At 34.1% G+C, this 22,150-nt stretch overlaps 1 long non-coding RNA gene across 1 annotated transcript; it reads left to right on the top strand.

Annotated features, from left to right (window-relative positions):
* Window positions 1–18,807: 18,807 nt before the first annotated feature.
* Window positions 18,808–19,508, top strand: LOC127868330 (uncharacterized). The gene is made up of 3 exons (XR_008044079.1): window positions 18,808–18,885; window positions 19,145–19,216; window positions 19,423–19,508. It is a non-coding gene; the product is annotated as an uncharacterized LOC127868330 (long non-coding RNA).
* The last annotated feature ends 2,642 nt before the right edge of the window (window positions 19,509–22,150 follow it).

The following is a 22,150-nucleotide window of genomic DNA, read 5'->3' as shown; positions in this document are numbered from 1 at the left end:
GCAATCGTGGTATATTCATGCCCAACTAAAATCAAACATAAACAATAATTACCTAAAAATCAGCATCGCTGTCTTCATGGTTCTTTCTCTAGTAAGCGTGCCAAAATTAAATCCCAGATAATTCAACTGTTGGATAAGAATACTTCATCCAATTAAATTTTATAATCGCGAATCGTGTTTGCATCTTGTAGAAACATGTCTAAACTAAATGTCAACCAGATGGACGATCTCATTTTGCTGCCATTTATTTAAGTTAATTGATTTGTCTGTTAAAATGATTGTTAGCAATAAGACTTTTGTACTGTGGCTGTAATCTGAACATCTGTAAATTTGTGATATCATTTTTGTGGCATCAAAGCAGGTGCGGATCCAGGGTTTTCGAATACGGGGAGGGGCGTAGGTCAAGGTTTACATAGGGCGGGTACTTTAATGAAAAATTGTTAACCCTAAAACGTTTGATAGTAGTTTGTGCTATCTAATTCCATCGCCGAAGGCATTTTTTTTGGTTAAGCAACCTTTGGCATTCGATTTTAGGGCCCAAATATGCACATTTTAATTTTTAAAAATCTTGGCTGATTTAAGGGGGGGGGGGGGTGGGCGCACGCCGCTTCCACCCTTCTTGAACCGCCCTTGCAAAGATCCGAAAACGTTCAGCGGAGCACAAACACGAAATATTTGTTTGACAACTATGAAGATTTGAATATAATCTGGTGAAATTAACATATTAAATAAATGCCATAAATATATTCCGATTTCTATGAAGAATTGTCATTTGTATCTTATTTTTGTCAATGACAACAGTAATGTATGTGTCGTTAAAGAGACTTTTGTCAGCTACTTAACTTATCTTATCGCCGTACAAAAATATTGAATTGACACAGACCTTAGTGCAAGCCTTTCTTCATATTTAGGTTGGAAAATCGTACAAGCTTGTTAAGTTTACTGGTAATTACGACCGACACGGAGTCCTTGTCATTTGAGACTGATTACTGACGTTGGGTGTAAAGCCGTTCACACAGTAAAGTTAGCTGTAATCGGCGATAATTTGATTATGGGTTAAGTATCTAATGCATTACGCAGCTGCACCCGCACGACCAACCGTTTCAGAAGAGAACCGCTATTTCCTGACAATTTTCATAGAAAGGCATTGTCCTTTGCCGGCCCCACAACGAGCCAAAGAGCTGAGCAGGTACCGGTGCGATTGACGATTCTACCCAAGAATATTCGTCTTTTATCGCTTATTCAAAGATGGCAAAGTTGTCAGTCTCCAGCAGATAAACCGAGGGATTCACATTTTGTTTTACCCAGACGGTTCCTGTAAGACTGACCTTATATAACCAAACTTGTCGAAACGGCCTCAAACCCAAAGAAAACTTACGGGTACCTCGTTTTTCCGATTTCCGATAAATTCAAAACAAGGATTTTTTTCATATTGAATAAAACTTAACGTTTTTGGTCGAAAATGAATAAATATGACCGCTTCGGTCGATCTTCACCGCAGCTGACATTTATGGACAATACTGACCACAACTGACCATTTCGGACAATACTTACTAAAAACTGAGCATTCTGGTGGAAATCGACTTAAAGAACCCCGTCGGGTAATCTAGATCTAATCTTTAAGTTTTAGTCATTTTTACTTCACCATTTCATTTTTTACATGACTTACAAAGGTGTGCGACATTTGTCGTTAATGTTGCGACATATATCGGCAGTTGAAATTTTTGCGACATTTATCGTTAAAGTTGCGACATATATCGTCAGAAGGATTTGCGACATATATCGGTCCTTGCGACATTTATCGTCAACGTTGCGACAAATCTCGTAGCCTGCGACATATAACGGCGATGCGACATTTAACGGCGCTACAATGTCGATTGCCGATGTCAGTGCCAATTTCACGCACCTGATCACGCACATTTAATTGAGATTAACATCTTAATAAGCCTGGTTTCAAAAGATCCTTTTTGCGAGTTATTGTTCTATACAAAGTGTGATTCTTTGCTGTATTCAGCCTAGATATTTAACAAAATCACTGCATTCGGTAGTAAAGATAATGTGTGCTCTTACAGCAATGATTTAATTGTTTTGAAGCGCATTAGGAAGGACATACAATAGTAAGTAACTTAAAAAATGTCGTTTTAATCAATATGTCTTGTTTTTTTATGTTCACGTATAACATAATTAATAATAATGATACTAATAATAATGATTTTCCACTTCAGTATACAATATAAATGGGCCGTGCTCTGTGAAAATGGGGTTTAATGCATGTGTGCAAAGTGTCGTCCTACATTAGGCTGTGCAGTCCACACAGGCTAATCAGGGACGAATCTTTCCACCTAAACTTGATTTTTGCTAAGAAGAGTCTTTATGTAAACGATAAAATAACATTTAAGCGGAAAGTGTCGTTCCTGATTAGCCTGTGCGGACTGCACAGGCTAATCTGGGACGACACTTTACACTCATGCATTAAACCCCCGTTTCACAGAGCACTGCCCATGTGTATGTCTATTGAAGTGTGATAAACCCCAAAACAGACGGCTTCTTTTCAGAACAGTGATGACGACCTTGAGATAACAAAAACAAAACGCACTACATGACAAAGTACTCTTGTCAATAAGATATATAGATACTGTTGTTCAATGTCGGAAACGATACGTTTTTTAGCAAACCAGTGTGCATACTCGTACAATGTTTCATTAATATACGGTGTATACCATTGATCGCTCTTGATCATATCGGCATCTACAAAGCCATTGACCACACACACATTGTCATCATCAATCGCCAAATAACAATCGCAATCAAAGACGCACAAATATACTTCTTTAAAGAATACACAGTACAGAGAAAACTTCGTTTAAATAAGAAAAATAATGATCTACATATGCGTATCAAGGAATATCATTAAATGATATTTGGCGGTAATTGCAATGAATTTTTATACAATTTATTATTTTTAATGGCTTAAAATTGATTTTTATTGTATAATATAGGTAGATCTATACATAACCTGTGTCTATTTATCACATGCCATACCCTATTTCCCATGTAATATAACCATTACGAATATAGAGAATACTAGGTTAGCGTTGAATACAGAGAAGTTTATGTTGCGAGGCTTAGAACGCCGGGAGCGCGAGCCTTGGCGAGCGCTTTTGGTGTTCGAGCCGAGCAACATAAACTTCTCTGTATTCAACGCGAATCCTAGTATTCTATTTATACCATTTAATTTTTTTCAACGTGACATTTAACATAAATAGATCTAATAACCTAAACAATAATTTAACTTCATTCTTAAAAAGCGCCTAAAATCTAACAAATGTAACCATGCGTAGTGATTTATTTGTTCTGGTACGCAAAATAGTTTTTTAAAAATTCACACAAAAACTGTAAAACGAGAACAAATATCACCATATGCCTCGATTCAATTTTACGCAGCATGCGAATTGTAACACATTACGACCGCCAAAAAGAATATTTTACTTCAATATAATTCATTTTATTTTCGAAAGAAATGATCAAAATCAAATATGGCGGCGATTGCTCCTGACAAAATGATGTCGATGTCAACATACATGTACATGTAGATTTACACACAGAGTTGTTCTAAACATAGATTATCAAAAACCTATACTCGCCTTATTTTTTCATGGACGCTTCAGATTTTGATGGCGTCTAGATCTAGCCTTCACATCCTGTAGTTTGTGACCCAACACAAGATAACATGTCATAATTCTATTCGATCTAAACTTTGAAACACTTGTTGCAAACGGGTTATTCTTACTGAATAGACTTTCTTTGATAAAATAACAAAGACAAAGTTTATTCATCATAGAAAATACCCTTACGTTTACTTACATCTAAAAAGCAAAACAATTCGAATAGACTACTGAACCAAAATACACACCCATCAATATGTTCTACACACACAATTTCACATCCAAATAGGCACGCACATTCTAAACATCAATAGCACGAATAAGCTAGATCTACATGCAGATCTAAATCCTTCGTCTCACCGGTTCCATCCGAGGTAAGTAATCCATATAATATGCACTTTTTCATAATTACATCCAGGATAAATTATATTTATATACTTTGCTCATTTAAAAGCATGTGATAAAAAAAATCTGACACTCGTGGTCATTTCAAACCATATTTTAAATTATTAAACTCGTTCAGGAAATTCGTTAGTTAGCTCGCCAAAGGCTCGCTTACTAACAAAATTCCTCAACTCGTTTAATAAAATATGATATGATATGACAACTCGTGCCAGATCCTATATTTATTAAATGAAGAAAATACTCGTCAAGCTCTCTAACGTCACAAATGACGGGTCAGATCATTAAACTATTTTTCCCCTTATCACGACACTATAGTACCTTGGATTTTTTTTTATCAAAATTCAAATTAATGGTATTTTCCGGATTGTTTTCATTCATTTCTTTCCCTATAATTCGTATTATTTTACATCTTGAGCATCACCGTGTGATCATCGTAGCTTTTTGATCGGCCTCGAAGAATTGGCTACGATCCTTTGATGGCCCTCGTGTTAAGTAATTCTAATAATATCGGTAATAACACAAACTACAAACAATTCTTCTCTGAAACTCCAAGGGTACGGCCTCTACTTTTTGGTGTGTAACATCGTTTAGTATTCATCTTCTAAGTTTACTAAAGTACTGCTCATGTGATTAAAAGCTAGCCTATGGTTTTGGTTTAACATTGATTGCATTTCTTCATTTCAAAATTATAAATGTATACAATGTTTCGTTCAAAAATATATCAGTTGATTTCAGAAGTTTACTCTCGCTGATATAAAGTTGCACATTTAGTTATACAAATGTGTCTTGTTCTGTGAAAGCTGGTCATAATGCATCTGCGTAAAGTGTCGTCCCAGATTTACTGCACAGGCTAATCAGGGACGACACTTTTCGCCTTAACTTGATTTTCGGTAAGGAGGGACTTCCTTGAAACTAAAAATACCATTAAAGCGGAAAGTGTCGTCCCTGATTAGCCTGTGCGGACTGCACAGGCTAATCTGGGACGACACTTTACGCACATGAATTAAGCCCAGTTTTATCAGAACAAGACACAGATAAATAAAACGTGCACATGAGTTTTAATATTCTAAAATAAGTTTGTGAAGGCATTCTATTTTAGCTATAGTCAAACAAATTGTACAGGACATACATTTATATAATGAATGGGAAGTGTAGATTTATAGAAAACATTAAATTGGTTACAATTCTTTGTTAAGGTAACGGCATTTAAAATCAGCTTACCATACATGTTGGTAAATCATTAATGGTATTGGTTTATCTTGTTTTTCTTTATATTAATGTTTATTATGTGATCAGCTTTTTTACGAGAGCATTACTAAGTATATATATTAAACATATTTGTTTTCACGTTTTGGGGATTGGTATCAACCCACCGCAATATCTAAAAGCCCATTGGTCATCAAGGTCATGATCGATCATTGAGTCTCTCAAACAGAAACAAGGTCTGGCAAACAATTATAATGTTTTCATACATTTCCAAAGTATTTTTTAAAGTATTTAAAAACTTTACAGAGATTCAAAGGACCAAAACATCACGTGACCGACTCACATGTATTGACATAATGATAACTGGAAAAATGTAATGGAAAATAAGCAAAACAACACTGAACACTAACAAATCATAACACACTTACAGTATTCTAAAGATTTTTTTAAAACCGAAATTGAATAAAAACAAAGCAATTCTCAATTTAAAATTCAATTATTGTATACCGAAACTGCTCAGGTTTTTTTTTCCTTCTTTAGAACGGGCCTTATTATGCCCTCTTCTCCCAAGGGAAAGGCCCCTTCCCCCAACTAATTTTATATAAAATAATGCAAATTTCCAAAAATGTTTAATTAACCTTGAAATTTCCCCTCTTTTTAAGTTTAATGGATATTTTAACGCCATGCATTTCCCCGCATTAAGAAAAAAAACGATGCGGATATTAAAGCGATTGTTACTGAAGAATGTAAATAAATTATTTTTAGACACAAAAAACACATTTTATATACTTGATAGAAATCGACGAAGAACCCAAAACAACAGAACACATGTGGGATAGCTTAAACACAATGAAACAAACTAAGTTTTAAAAGCACAAAGCAATTATCGGTTTTACAAAAATGTAATTGACAACTATTTCTCGGTCGCGAAATTATATGACAACTCATAATTTTCCTATAAATGTAAGTAAACTGGCCACAAAAATATATGAATCAATGAAAAAGCATTATAAAGCGTAAATTTGACCGGTAACAACCCCGACTTACTGCCCCGATAACAACGATCTGAGTTGCAGAACGTGTTTTCATTTAACCGTAACGACTATTGCCATGTATACTCGGAAGTGTTCGTTGCGCATGCTAAGGAACATTTTATGAATGTAAACAAAAATACGACGTTATTTTTACTGCTCATATTTCTTTTAGGGTCTCTATTATTTTCAGATTTTAATTATATGAAATAAATAAATTTCTGCTCTTGTATTATTTACCGGACAATCGAAACGGCAACATAGCATTTTGAATCGGACCTGTCTTGAAAACGTCGGTAGGTTCCGACGTTCCAGCATTTTTTTTAAATGTCTGCTGTGTTTTAAATTATTCGTCATTAAATTTAAAACACCGAGCATGTACATGGCGAAAGAGAAATATATATGTATAGGACAATACAACAATATGTGTATAAATGGTTCTAAACTATTCATTCAGACTCATGAACACATTTAAATCTAAAACCGGATACGAGAAAACACACATACATCAGTATGCATACATATCAGCTAACCGGGAATTCGGAACACTTACGAAGAGTTTTGTAAAAAACCATCTTATATGCAACTTGGTCGTTATGAATTTCATTGAGGTGAACATTCGATTTATTTTTGTTTCTACTTTAGATGTACGTACCGACGGACGGATTTCTGTTTGACCATGGACGCAATAGGAAAGAGCAAATAAACTGCAAGTTGACACGTCTTATAGCTAAACCATAGGTAGTGAAAACTATTTGGGTATGTTATTTTTGTTTAATTTAAGAATAAAACGAGGTACGCGCGTTTGCTGAAACTGCGATCACAGAATGAAGTTCAAACTTGTTGCTGTGTGCATTTTGTTTTGGGTGATCGTTCCTACAGAACAGGATATCTTTGGAGAATCATACTACAACGGCAGATACGGCGCTTACGGAATCTCATACGACTCAGGTGAAATGACTTACACTAAGTGTTTTATACGACAGAAAACTCTTATCAGTTTCCGTTTGTTTAAGATTGTTTTTAAAGTTTCTGACTGCAAACAAAACGGCGTTTGTCATCGACGTTTGTATGCAGAAAACACACCAGAATTGTATAGGTTTGGTTTTGTTTTGACTCGAAACGACGACTTTCTGTATCTACCGTTAGTCTAGTGAATCGACTATTGCCTTAAGTCAATTTCATTATTTGTCTAAACTTAACATTAAGGCAATTGTGTTACCTACTGTCATTCAATTCAAATAGCCAACGCTTTAATTTAAAAAGCGCGGTGATGTTTGCAATTCTTAATTATAATTCATGTTTATATTATATTATTTGGAATACAGTTAATATATTCAACACATGTTTCTGTAACATGTTAGTGTTCGTGTGTCTTATAAATACCGATATATATCGTTGCAGGAAATACAAATGGAATATATTGTGCAACAAAAAATAAAAACGAGCATTTTATATCTCGTTAAATCAATGTTACCATAAATCATCTAGCGTAGAAATTTTGGCCATTGCTATATGGAACACTGATTTGTTTATGGGTTATCTTTATTTTGCGAAATATTCGTTGATTTTGAGTATGTATGTTACTAAAACGAATAGCTTTTGATCATACTTCCAGCACAATGTATATAATGTGTTCAACTTAATTTATGTTTAATGCATTTAATTGTCTATTTATTTAAATGCCGTTTAATTTGTTTTATCACATGATAATCAACAATGTGTATTATATATTGTTATTAATTATAAATGTGTTGTCATATCGGGTCTTACGTAATTCTAAACAGTTAAGTACCGACATAACTAACTATGATGGCTTTCATATGACATGTAGAGCCTATAATAAACACATGACTACACTTAAAAGAGGGTGCTGAGTTAAACCAACTACCAAATAAGGCCTAACGAGATTTTCCCAACAGTGAAATGTCTTCTTTACATGAGAATGTACGAAATTTATTCACAAATGAACTCAACAAATTAAATTGTTTCCGATTCTTCGGAGCTGTACTTCATAAACATTTGACATGTTTTGAAAACGATCACGATCGTTCATAGCCTCTGTAATGAAGTATTAATAATAGCCAAGTAATTCTTAGTCCGAAACTGATACGTTTACTGCGTCTTTGTTTCAGATGATAATTTATATTCGTCGGATAAACAAATCTATACAAACACCGTTTACATTTTGGATATTTGAACAAATGTGAAAACTCCATACATTTTCGGCTCACTGGCGGAAAATGTTCTTAACATTTATTTCATTTGGGTATTAATAAAGGTCGCAACCTGGTTAAGACTGCTTTGCTTGTCCATTTAAATAAATAAAGAACAAAGCCCATGGTATTTCTCATCTGCGACAAGAACTGAGGTATACTGTTGTAAATATATTTACGGTTACCATTATTAAGTATTTTCTTTTTACTTTGACGACTCTGTTTCCTCAGTTGATCGGACGCATGGGCTGTGGTCAGATGATTCCTCACTCCAGAGCAACTACCTCATGGACAAAACGTTTTTCAACGGAAATGAAGAGTGCACGGGCTGCGTATGTAACGATAAATACAACAACATCACGCAATGCACAGGATCTACGGTGTATGTACATGAATACTATCAACCCTTAGCTGCACATTTTGGTTCATCGTTTTATGTATTGACTGAAAAGAAGGACACACCTAAAACAGGGCATTAAATATATGATCACATTATTTGTTCTATTCACATTTATCAGAGTGTCTAGAATTACCCCTATTTAACGTATTAGTTTTAACATTAACTCAATAATGTATTGTTTAATTATGCCAACCTTACATCGTAAATTAAACTAAACGTGAATATTGTCTCAAAACTTCTGCTATTTCCGCCACTGCAGCATCTTATGTGATGTTTCAGAGTACTAAGGGGAAAAACGTTCTACAATATCACAGCTGGGGTGTTCTCCGAAACTACAACAAGCATGTACGTATAGTCTGATTTTTAAAGAAGCTGTATCTATTTCAGCAGTAAACTGGATTTTAAGAGATCATGAATCAAAGAGTTTGGAACAAATATACTGTATCAGATCATGTATTTAAAAGTCTGTAGTAAACATCATTTATAATATAGTAAATAAAACAGACTAAAACAAAAAAAGATATGAGAACATGAATAAAAGAGACTGCAGCAAGACGAATGTATGAGATCATGAATAAAAGAGACTGCAGCAAGACGAATATATGAGATCATGAATAAAAGAGACTGCAGCAAGACGAATATATGAGATCATGAATAAAAGAGACTGCAGCAAGACGAATGTATGAGATCATGAATAAAAGAGACTGCAGCAAGACGAATATATGAGATCATGAATAAAAGAGACTGCAGCAACACATATGTATGAGATCATGAATAAAAGAGACTGCAGCAATACGAATGTGTGAGATCATGAATAAAAGAGACTGCAGCAAGACGAATATATGAGATCATACTTAAAAGAGACTGCATCAACACGAATATATGAGATCATCAATAAAAGAGACTGCAGCAACACGAATGTATGAGATCATGAATAAAAGAGACTGCAGAAACACGAATGTATTGAGATCATGAATAAAAGAGACTGCAGCGAGACGAATGTATGAGATCGTGAATAGAAGAGACTGCAGCAACACGAATGTATGAGATCATGAATAAAAGAGACTTCAGCAACACGAATGTATGAGATCATCAATAAAAGAGACTTCAGCAACACGAATGTATGAGATCATCAATAAAAGAAACTGCAGCAACACGAATGTATGAGATCATGAATAAAAGAGACTGCAGAAACACGAATGTATTGAGATCATGAATAAAAGAGACTTCAGCAACACGAATGTATGAGATCATCAATAAAAGAGACTTCAGCAACACAAATGTATGAGATCATCAATATAAGAGACTTCAGCAACACGAATGTATGAGATCATGAATAAAAGAGACTTCAGCAACACGAATGTGTGAGATCATGAATAAAAGAGACTGCAGCAAGACGAATGTATGAGATCATGAATAAAAGAGACTGCAGAAACACGAATGTATTGAGATCATGTAATAAAAGAGACTTCAGCAACACGAATGTATGAGATCATGAATAAAAGAGACTTCAGCAACACGAATGTATGAGATCATGAATAAAAGAGACTGCAGCAACATGAATGTATGAGATCATGAATAAAAGAGACTGCAGCAACAAGAATGTATGAGATCATCAATAAAAGAGACTTCAGCAACACGAATGTATGAGTTCATGAATAAAAGAGACTGCAGCAAGACGAATATATGAGATCATCAATAAAAGAGACTGCATCAACACGAATATATAAGATCATGAATAAAAGAGACTGCAGCAAGACGAATATATAAAATCATGAATAAAAGAGACTGCAGCAACACGAATGTATGAGAGCATGAATAAAATAGTCTGCAGCAAGATGAATGTATGAGATCATGAATAAAAGAGACTGCAGCAATACGAATGTATTAGATCATGAATAAAAGAGACTGCAGCAAGACGAATGTATGAGATCATGAATAAAAGTGACTGCAGCAACACGAATGTATGAGATCATGAATAAAATAGACTGCAGCAAGACGACTATATGCGATCATGAATAAAAGAGACTGCATCAACACGAAAGTATGAGATCATGAATAAAAGAGACTGCAGCAAGACAATTGTATGAGATAATGAATAAAAGAGACTGCATCAACACGAATATATGAGATCATGAATAAAAGAGACTGCAGCAACACGAATATATGAGATCATGAATAAAAGAGACTGCAGCAAGACGAATATATGAGATCATGAATAAAAGAGACTGCAGCAACACGAATGTATGAGATCATGAATAAAAGAGACTGCAACAAAACGAATGTATGAGATCATGAATAAAAGAGACTGCAGCAAGACGAATGTATGAGATCGTGAATAAAAGGGACTGCAGCAACACGGATGTATTGAGATCATGAATAAAAGAGACTGCAGCAAAACGAATGTATTGAGATCATGAATAAAAGAGACTGCAGCAACACGAATATATGAGATCATCAATAAAAGAGACTGCAGCAACACGAATATATGAGATCATGAATAAAAGAGACTGCAGCAACAGGAATGTACGAGAGCATGAATAAAAGAGTCTGCAGCAAGACGAATGTATGAGATCATGAATAAAAGAGACTGCAGCAAGACGAATATATGAGATCATGAATAAAAGAGACTGCAGCAAGACGAATATATGAGATCATGAATAAAAGAGACTGCAGCAACACGAATGTATGAGTTCATGAATAAAAGAGACTTCAGCAACACGAATGTATAAGATCATGAATAAAAGAGACTTCAGCAACACGAATGTATGAGATCATGAATAAAAGAGACTGCAGCAACACGAATGTATGAGATCATGAATAAAAGAGACTTCAGCAACACGAATGTATGAGATCATGAATAAAAGAGACCACAGCAACACGAATGTATGAGATCATGAATAAAAGAGAATAAAAAGAGAAAAAATAAAATAAACGCCATCACTACTAAGTCATTTATTACCGTCTTAAAAATGAATTAATTATAAAAAATAGAGTTTAATGTTTGATTTTTTTGGTGCTAGAATATTTAAAATACTATTTGTAAAACATTTTCCTTATTCTGAATCAAATATGATTGCTTATATTATTTTTGTGTGTGTGTTGGTACTCTTAATTCAGTAGCAAAACTTATTCCTTTAATTGCAAGCATTTGCTCAGCAATATGAAAATTATTTCACATTCAAATACAATGACATTGGATGAAAAAGACCCATTAACAACAGTAAGTATATATGTCATTGATACCATGGTTTAAATGAAATCGTATTTATCACCGATAAAGTCGATTATGATGGGTAATGATAGACTGTATATATATGCTAAGACAAGGATAGAAAGTACTGATGGTTAATATTTTGTGTTTTCTTCTACTTGTAGACGGATATTCAACTGTAAAAATTTCGAGTTATTCGAAGAGCGAACCTTTGAGAAGCTTACGTCATTGGACGAGTTGTAAGTTTCGATTTATATTAAGGTCTTAGTCTATATTGTCTAAGTTCTGTATTTCTTTTGAAATGATAAAATCAGTTTAAATTAATTTATTCATTTAGATCTATGGATTTAATTAGAAACCAATCAACACCTAGCATTAAACGTAATGAAGTCAATCTATTGAAATGCGTTATAAAAAAACAAACAATAAACATCTAGTAAAACAAATCGATCTAGTACACATACAAGCGAACTGCCACAAACAAGTTCGCTGTGTTGTTGTTTATTTGCAACAGAATTGTCCAAGGCACTGCATTACAGCACGTTCCAGACCTCTCAGCAACCAAGGTAACCAAGGTGTAAGTATACCATATGCCATTTTACATTTATCAGTCGCGGTTGGTTTTCTCATCACACTAGACAGTGCAACGGTTTTGTTTAAACTCTTCATCGAATACGTAGCATGTATTTAACTTCGTTTAAAATCACAAACATCACCTCTTGCATGTTATAAAAATTAAGAAACAACTCTGTGCTGTTAGTGTTTTAAATAATAAAACCACTATACACATGACACCACAAGCGATTCTTGAATAAAACGATGTGTTAATTGAAATATGATTGACGTTGGTGAAAGCAAAGTAGATGTGTTTACTTAGGTCATCATTGATACAAACAATAAGTTTAGTTACACACGTTTTGGGGGTTGTGTTGTGAAAACTTTATGAAGATTCATTTATTTATTTTTTGTAATCGTCGCTCATATCCGTGTATTTATATAAAATAGTGCATTGGTTGATTCAGGAATTTGGCTGGAAATAAAATACGAATGAACACGACAAATCACCGAGGTTGGACCTGGCCTTCAACGATTAAATATTTGTAGGTATTCAGAAAGGGTTCACGTTTGTTTAATATCTGAATACACTAAGAATAAGTGTGTTAACTTGAACAATGAATATGATGTACATTGACGTTTATCATTTATACATGTAGATAGATCATTTGAATAACGTCGGATCGATAGATTCATATTTTAAAGGGATTATGATCTATCATTTTTACAGTAATTGTACTCAGAGGAATGTCATTAAAATCAACATGGTCGAAATACACTTGGGACTCGCTCTTTGAATCGGGGCTATATTTACGTGCGTAAAGTGTTCCAGATTAGCTTGAGCTTTCCGCACAGGCTTTTCAGCAACGACAATTATCGCCAAGACTGGATGTTCATTTAGTTGCACTTACATTTTAACGAACAAATCTATAAAAAGTGGTAAGTGTCGTCCCTGATTAGCCTGTGCTGATGGCAAATTCTATATTGGGACAACAATTTACCCACATGCTTTAAAACCTGTTTTTCCAGAGAGCGTCTCATTTACTTTTTAATTATTTCGCTCCAGGGCACTGATGAACAACCTCTTGTACTGGGTTCCACCTAATTTTGTAAACGGACCAAATATGCGTATTGTGTAAGTTGCTATTAGTAATATGTTACGATGTCAAATATTCAATAAATACTAAGGACTAAGGAGCAGAGGGTATGTACACGTTTTTTTGTCATTGTATTGTTTTATATTGTAGTACTCATTTTAAAGTTGTTAACCCATTTAAGCCTAGTGGACTCTCCCATCCTTCTCAATTGGATCAATTTATTTTCAAAATTAGGAATGTCTAGTATATTGATTTCTATATTTACATTATTTATAACAGAAATTCCTTTAAGCATACAGCGCAGACCCAGATGAGACGCCGCATCATGCGGCGTTTCATCTGGGTCTACGCTGTTTGCCAAGGCCTTTTTTCTAGACGCTAGGCATAAATGGGTTAATTTGTCTGACCATGGATACATTAAGACAGTCGCTCATTTTGGTATTTTAATGTTTTATGATTTTTCAGGAGTTTTGCCTATAACTCACTTCTTAATATCTTCCCGAACATTTTCGGCAACACTTCCTCACTGATATACCTGTAAGTATATAAAGTCACGGTGTCTTGTAGCTGCTTATATTCATCAATTGAGCATGCTTTGTTAAAGTTAACTAACATCAAGTTTTTCAAATATAAAAAATACACACTTTGTTTCAAAGTTAAAATATATAATACATGAGTAATAAGTTAATTCGCACTCGGAACTGAAACTACATCTGGCGTGATATCTGCCTAAAACATAGTCCCACCGTGGACAATTTTGCGTCAGCGTGGACAATCACCGTGATCGGAAGGTGATTCCATCGTGTTAGATCGCGGTGACAGTGGGTAGCACCGCGGGCATTATCGGGAAATCGATCTCAGTGGATCGCGGAAAAATTCTGGTACGTGTGAATGGACATGTATATTTCGATATTACAGACCGTATAATGTTTGTAAAGTTCGTGAGTATTTTGGAACATTTGTATTTTTTATTTAGTTGTTAACATTCGCCAATATTTTCTCTTGTTTCCGCTCGGTCCATAATCATTTTACATGTCTTCTTACATTGAGCGTAAGCATAGTAAGTGGTAAGTATAGTTTGCGTTTCATATTTCATTATTTATTTATTTCTATAGTTTGTGCATGAAGTTGTACTTGTTGTTTATTTAAACAGAACAGAACAGAACAGAATAGAATATTTATTTACGACTTAAGCATTTACAGCTCATCGTCACAAGAATATGAACAGACAAAAACATATTCACATGCGTCAACAATACGTGTCATAGTATACAGTACATCATAACATTCAGTTATATACTAGCATGGCTTAATGTGAGAATGCCAGAACAATATGAGGTGACTCTTAATTTACAAAGAGTATTAACAATACTTAATAAGTAATACTTGAACAATGCACATTTAAATAATGGAATATATATACTTTTGAAAAGATACTTTCACATCGAAAAATAATATAACATATTAATATATTGTCAGCCCTAAGTTTAAAAGTTTTAATGCAAAAATAAGCTAGACGAATTCATACCGTTTTTTTAGTTTCATTCAATAATTGCACAAATTTAAACATACTTGGTCCTCTTTTGTAAAAGTTAGGCAAATAAGTATTTCTCAAATTGTCATAAAAAGGACATATCAGTGCATAATGGTATTCATCTTCAATTGCGTTCAATGAAATGTTGATGTCTACCAGTTTCAATAAAAAGGCTATGGGATAATAACCGCATTTTTCCAATGATATTTCTGAATTTCGAATTCTCCAAGATATCTAAGAAGACTAATCGTTCAACAATTTAAAATTTAAAGAATAATTTGTGTAAAAATTTTGAAATGCTTTCTCGTTTGTGTACGCATAGCTTGTCAATAATTACATATAAACATGTTACTTGTAAATTTAATTTGATATCAGACTATTTTAGTGATTTCCTGTTTCTATTTTTACATATATCGATTCGGATATAAATTCGAGACTGCTGCAGTAAGTATTTAATTCAGTGATATTTAAACAACATAAGAATTGCGAAAAGATCAGTTGTTATGTTGGTGATTGACTATGTCTATATCTGTTTTGTTCAATAACAAGAACATTTCGACACATATTTTATAGAAACGGTGTATACGAAGAAATATTGTGATAAATATTGATTAATTCATTGCCACATTATTCACATGTAGAGTTAATGATAACTTTATGTCTTGTAAAATATCTGTCGGTGTTTACTTAGTTTAGTTAAATGTCAAACTAGAGTTTCTTTATTTACCAATTTACCTAATAACTTAAAAAATATATCATCGTCTCAGCGAGTAGATGAGAGTGTGAATATTTGTTTTGATTGTAATAGAAAATACAGTCAGTGGTGAGAAGAGGCGTGCAAATACTCTCTGTTCAGTTCTGTTATGTGTAAATGGATTTAAACATCAAATTTACCATTATTAATTTTTAAGCACGCAAGCATTTTATTCGTATTTTTATCCGAAACATGGGCAATAAAAAGACATACATGTATTTGGAATGTGTAACATTATCAGTATTTTTATAATTATTTATAATATAAATAATAAAAATCTTATCAACGTTGTTGTTACATCCTTAAACACATATTCGTTGTCTTTCCTGGAATAAAAAAACGTAAAACAGTTATAAAAGAGCTCAATGCGGTATTATGACTCGTTAAATTCACCGCGATTTATTTTCAACATTTCTTATCGAGACTGTATATATTCTATATGCATGTACATTGTATTAAACAGTGACGTAAATGTATATCGTTTGAAGCGAAGATTTGTGTTTTAATTAATATAATACATATTACTATTGTAAAAAATATCGATTAACATATTATAAGGATCAATAATTTTTATCGTATTAAGATTTCTTCGTTTACGCTCTAAACATATGTATCAAAATGAACTTGTTATTGAACAAAGCACAGGTATACACATGGTCATTGGCCAACATGACAAATTATCCTCTAGCAAACTATAATATGAAAATATCACTGAAATGAATACTGACAGCCGATGTCTCGAATTGACACATGTACTCTAAGCAAAACATGTCACAATAGAAACAGGAACTCACTGAAATAGTCTGATATCAAATAACATGCAACATGCTTTTATGAAACTTGTGGCGAGCTATACATGTACACGAACGAGGAAGCATTTTCGAAATTCTAACAATAAACAAACCCGTAGTTAAAAAAAACTATAAGTGAAACTTCATGCAGAAACATTTGAACGCAACATGAAGCATGAAACGCAATCTTTACTCACGCTAGATGTAAGACATGTCGAATGATTCTGTAAAGAGGGTAAACACAATAGAAAAGATTGGACCAAATGGCGATTTTAATATTAAGTAGTACATAAAAGTGAAAACATATCAAAATGTACATGTTTATTGATATTTAGCTGTATTTCACCGCAACTTAACAAGACCCGCAGCAATCTCCACGCAGAGTTGTCGTTCCTTGCTCTCACATACAACTCTGCGAAAGGCTCAGCCCTCCATTTTGTCTATAAAATAGATAAAACCGAACAAACGCATTCAACGTATATTTGATTGGATATTTAAGATCGCATGCATTAAATTAAGAAATATGACTTTTAAATGTACGATAAATCGTGCAAAAACTTGCGAGTTTTAATGCAACTCTTTGGAACTAATTTATTGCCCATTTACGCAGATGGAATCATTCCACGCACTTCACAAATGTAAACAATTGAACATATTTTTTTGAGTGACGTTAGGAATTGCTTCGACGTGTGTATGTATGTTGGTTTTTTAACATAAAAAACCATATCAATTTTATAATAATGAATTAAGACTGATATAAGATATCATGGTATGAGATGGTTTTCTTTAATGCAGTGAATGCAATGTAACCGTCGTGCAAGAGATTGTTTAGTATTCTGTAACCTCAATGATGAACGCTTGGATCATGATCATGACATAAATGAGACGCTTTCATAACAATAGTCCGTTCTGAGCCCAACACAGAGGTGAATGTAATGTAACCGTCGTGCAAGAGATTGGACCCGCAGTGGTCAACCGCGACCGCGGTGGTCCACCTTAGGATTGATTTCCCGAAAACGCCCGCGCGCGATTTCTTTTCAACATAATTTATGGAGCATGTCACCACGATTTGCCACGGCGACTTCACTGTTTTCCACTGTAATCCATGGTTTTCTACGAAAGTATTTCGTACGCTGGGCTTAATCACGGTGATGCGCGGTGGCAGAAGGCAGAAAATCATGCTAGACGTAGTGTATCTAAAGCTGGCAATATGTCACAGACATGTAAGGACACAGAAAAAGCCGTTAGTAATTCGCCAGTGGATAAAACTGCGAAAAGCGACAATGATGAATCGGTCAAAACTGTTCGCAGTCAAAAAAAATGTTTGGATCAGATATCTTTTCATGAAGATGACTCAGCTGTGAAACTTTAATAAAATTTGCAATGCTATCAAAGAATCTGAAAACACAACATCCGTGAACTATCCATTATATAATTGCTTTTTGTAACTTTATGAGTCGCGTACTGTGAAAACTAGGCATAATGCATGTGTGTAAAGTGTCATCCCAGATTAGCCTTTGCAGTCCACACAGGCTTATCAGGGACGACACTTTCCGCTTAAACTAGATTTTCGTGTAGAAGAGACTTCCTTACAACAAAAAATACCATTAAATCTGGGACGACACTTTACGCACATGCATTATGCCAAGTTTTCTCAGAACGTGACTTATATTATAAATGGACACTCAGACAAAAGGCCATGATCCTTTGAACAACTCTTCGAAGTCAATGGTCCTTTTTTACGATCATCTTCACATTGAGATCATTCAACTTTGACTTTTTTATCGAGATCCGCCCAGTAGTTGAAGAGATTCGAAAACACAAGCAAATAGACTTACGTACGTACGGACGGACATACGAGTGAAATGCCTAAACATTCATGTAAAGCTTAATCAGCACCGAAAACAGTTCACAACAATGTTCATGTTTGGATTTCCAGGGGTTTGGAGGGTAACAAGCTTACTCAGCTAACTCGGCAGAGTCTTGTTCCTATTGCAACCACTAGCTTCCTTCACTTGTAAGTGAGACTTTTGGGGACACACTACACATTCATCTTTTAATAAATGCCATGTCAGCTTTCAAATAACAATTAAAGAGTCTAAGAGTAAATGACTCAGTAAAACGTAATATTTATCTTCTATGAATAAAATGAATTTCATTGAATCCTGTTTGTTTTTAATCAAACATATATACATGTGTATGGCTTTGACGTACCCTATATGCATATTATAGATATTAATAAAATTACTCTGATATGAATGATGTTTGATTTACAGGAATATCAGCAATAACTTGATCAATTACATCCAGGAAGACACCTTAAGTCAGTTTTCGGCTCTGAAAATTCTGTAAGTATAGAAACAATTTTAGAAGTGGCATATGTTTATCATGGACAAAATGTTTTACTCCATAATGATAGTGCAAAAGTCTAGTGCAATCGTTTGAAATCTTACTCTTTGCTGGATACAAACACACATCTCATCTTAATTACGGGAAATTTAAATAGAAACATTAACATGCTCATCTACATAATATTTACCATTTGTTTTTTCAGTGAGGTGCACCGGAACAGCATTGCGACTATCAATCCTAATGCGTTCGCCAACATCCCCACACTTCTTCACTTGTACGTACACACGATGTTAAAACACTACATAGAGCAGACGCCATACGCAAAGCTCACTTAAACCCTGTGTCAGATACATGCCATGCATTTAATAGTTTCAACCGCATCAAGTATACATTTGTAATTCATAATGTAAAATGTCTATGCTTACAATTTCTCCCATTACCATGATTACGCGCACAAAACACACTTAATGGGATTTATCAGTATGAACCGAATTTGTATATGCATTGTTTAAGTAGGCCTAACATCGTATTTGATCACAGGGACCTGCATATGAACGATATATCTGCGCTTCCAAGCCGCAGCTTCGAAAACCTTCCGGCTCTTATTGAGTTGCGTCTACACTCACAGAAAACTGGCATGAAGTCCATCGCGTACGATGCCTGGTCGAACATCGGGAACGAACTCAAATATCTGTAATACTCGCTCCATTATCAGATATATGTAATACTCGCTCCACTACCAATCAAACAATAAATATGGTGCCCTTCGATTTAAGCGATTTGTTATTCGAGTAATGTTACAATATGATTTTCATTCCGTTAAAATTTGACTCGAAATAGGCTTTGTTGATAATAACATATTGAGCATACAATAAAAAGTATATATATACGAAAGTGAGTCCAAATGTAATTGATTTTAGTCCAATATTTTCAAAATGTATACATGCACGACAATTGTCGTTTTTGAATATTGTTACGTAACAGTTGTATAGTCCAAGGAGTCAACTGCGTCAACATCCGACTCCTCAGAGTAAGTCTCCCCTGGATATATCAGTTATTTTTTTAGCTGATATTGATAACAAACCGGCATGATAACTCTGGTTCGCATGTTCGATCTCCCGCTAAACCAGTATCTATTAAGTATTTTGCATGTGACTTTTAATTGAAGAGCACTGCATAAGATGCCCACATCTGCCACTAAAAGACCCAGCGTAATTTCTGGAACCTGTTTCCGGTAATTCGCTCAACCCATGTATCCAAACTAACAAACGGTTGAGCTTGGATTATTGTATGGGAACATTCCGATTCATTCGATAAAGAATATTTTTGAAAATATCGTCTTCTTCAGGTTTGTGAGCGGAAATAAATTGCAGACGTTCCCACACCAGGTCATGGAAGAAGGATACTATCCGAAACTGGAAATCATGTAAACAAGTGTCTATAGTAATCTGTACCCTCGTAGATATTTTAAAGCAAACATAGATATACTTTAATAAATATTCCTTCCTTCATTGGTCCCAAACACGATCTTTGACATCCCAAGCGATATATTTTATAAAAAATGTATTTATCAACTTTTATCAACTAGTTGGTGTTTTCTGCAACTCCTGTTAGAGAAAATCATGATTACTATTGCTAATTAAATATGTATTTTTGCTATAAAAGACTATCGTGAATTATAGTTTCGCGGACAATAACTTAATAAGCAACGTCACAGAGTACGGTGAGGAGGCTTTCTTGGCGTCACAGGAGTACCTTTGGGCGCAAAAAAGACGCAACTTTCACTTTGCATTCACAAAATACCCAGCGCTGCACACCTTGTGAGTTGTACTTTGTTTATATACCTTTTAAAACGATAACACCAACATAAAACAAACGAAAGTGGCCGATGTATGAAAATTAACTAATGAAAGCCATGTATATTTGTAAATTGATTTAATTCCATAAATATTTTTTTAATCCCGAAAAATACAGCAAAACAGAGCTACATTAAAGAACACCATTATATATAAACATATATGTATATGTTTTCTTTAATTATTATTGATACGGTGAGTATTGTAGATAAGTTTTGGAAAATGTGTTTATTTCCGCTGAATGAACTTTCTAAGAATAATAAGGGAATTATGAACTGAAAGTTATTTATTTCACATCTAAACATTTTCATCATTTTAAAATATATGTTTCTTTTCAGAATTTTATTAGTTTAATGCACTTAAATGACCCTTTGCATAATTGTTCTACTTCTTATCCACATACTGTTGCAAACATGATAATCTTCGATGTATAAAACACGAGAAAAAGTAATGATGTCTATACTGATCTCCATAATATTGTAGATACCTACAGAACAATCAAATCATCAATGTAAGGGATACAGACTTCTGTAACATAACGAGCCTTCAGAGCCTAGTTCTTAGTTCGAACCGACTGACAGAGGCTAGCATAGACAGAGATGCCTTCAAATGTCTCCCGGTTCTACACTATCTGTAAGTTTACTTTTCTTGCGAAGATGCTTTTAAATTTTCTTGAGTTATATGCCTTATTTTTTCTCTTTATGTGAGAATCGTCATAAGTTCAAATATGCTTATGTTGAAAATGATTGTTATTGGCGTCGCTCTGGAGAGCGGCGACTAGTATGTAGTGCATTTTGTTTTCGCTTATGGGAGGAGAAGTTATTTTACGGATCAATGAATATATTTTTGTTTTAAGAATATCTTGCATAGTGGTGATTTTTTGTGTAAATTAATGTAAATAAGTACTGCATTTGTGCCAATTACATTTATTACAACATTTATTGCCAATAATGCAAAGCTAATTGTTTCAATTAATAACTGATCATTAACTGATCACAGGGGAAAGATCACATGGACTGGGCAAATAAGCGAAACTTTCTGGTTTTGTATAAAAACAAAACATAATCAAAATAT

Source organism: Dreissena polymorpha, chromosome 2, assembly GCF_020536995.1.
Source record: "Dreissena polymorpha isolate Duluth1 chromosome 2, UMN_Dpol_1.0, whole genome shotgun sequence".
Classification (NCBI taxonomy): Eukaryota; Metazoa; Mollusca; class Bivalvia; order Myida; family Dreissenidae; genus Dreissena; species Dreissena polymorpha.
The sequence above is the reverse complement of the archived record's forward strand: the minus strand, read 5'-3'. Positions and strand labels throughout refer to the sequence as shown.